The 910-nt window shown below is 41.6% G+C and overlaps 1 non-coding gene across 1 annotated transcript; it reads right to left on the bottom strand.

Annotated features, from left to right (window-relative positions):
- Positions 1–205: 205 nt before the first annotated feature.
- Positions 206–312, bottom strand: LOC112087342. Its single transcript, XR_002900028.1, has one exon. It is a non-coding gene; the product is annotated as a small nucleolar RNA R71 (small nucleolar RNA).
- Between the last annotated feature and the right edge of the window lie 598 nt (positions 313–910).

Below are 910 nucleotides of genomic sequence, written 5' to 3'. Positions count from 1 at the left end.
CCATATCGAGCTTTTTGAAGAAATCTGCAGCATGATGAGAACAAACCAAGTTCCACCTGACTATTTAAAGTGTAAGTTGTTCCCTTTTTCATTAGCAGATAAAGCTCACCGTTGGTTGAAGTCTTTGCCTGCAGGATCGATTACCAAGTGGGAAGAATGTAGAACTGCTTTCCTAAACCACTTCTACACTAAGTCAAGGTCGAACAATTTGAGAACGAAGATCTCAACCTTTCAACAAGGGCCAACTAAATCTTTCTATGAAGCTTGGGAACGTTTTAAGGAGTATGAACGTGATTGCCCTCACCATGGATTTCATGGATCAAGCCTGCTGAGCACATTTTACTGAGGTTTGCAACCAAAATACAAACTTTCGCTTGATACAGCTAGCAACGGAGATTTTGGGCAAAAGACGATAACCCAAGGAAGAGCTCTCATCGAAAATTTGGCTCAAGCCAATAGCAATGACTGTCCTGAATACGATCGATCGATGAAGCAAGCCGGAACTGACAACAAGGAGATAACCGAGTTGAATAACATGATGAGCCAGCTTCTGAAGAGCAACAATCGCCCGATCCATGCCTGTGAAACCAACAATGGCGCAGAAGAGGAAGGACCTAGTGATATCGATCACATCAATCAAGCATTTCAAGAAGAAGATGTGAACTACATAGGAGCACTGGTGCCATACCAAAATCGTTCCAACAACAACTTCAACAACAACTTCCGGAATGCAAATTACAACAATCTCTCTTACCGCAATCTAAATGTGGAGAATCCTCAAGATCAGTACTACCCACCTCAGCAAAAATCCTTCCAAAACAAGTTTCAAGGTGGAAACTTTGGAGGAATAGTACCATATCAACCGCGACAGTCATATAACTACCAAGGTACGAATTTTAACAATCAATTT

The sequence above is a fragment of the Eutrema salsugineum genome, unplaced genomic scaffold (genome assembly GCF_000478725.1).
Source record: "Eutrema salsugineum unplaced genomic scaffold, Eutsalg1_0 scaffold_18, whole genome shotgun sequence".
Classification (NCBI taxonomy): domain Eukaryota; kingdom Viridiplantae; phylum Streptophyta; class Magnoliopsida; order Brassicales; family Brassicaceae; genus Eutrema; species Eutrema salsugineum.
The sequence above is the reverse complement of the archived record's forward strand: the minus strand, read 5'-3'. Positions and strand labels throughout refer to the sequence as shown.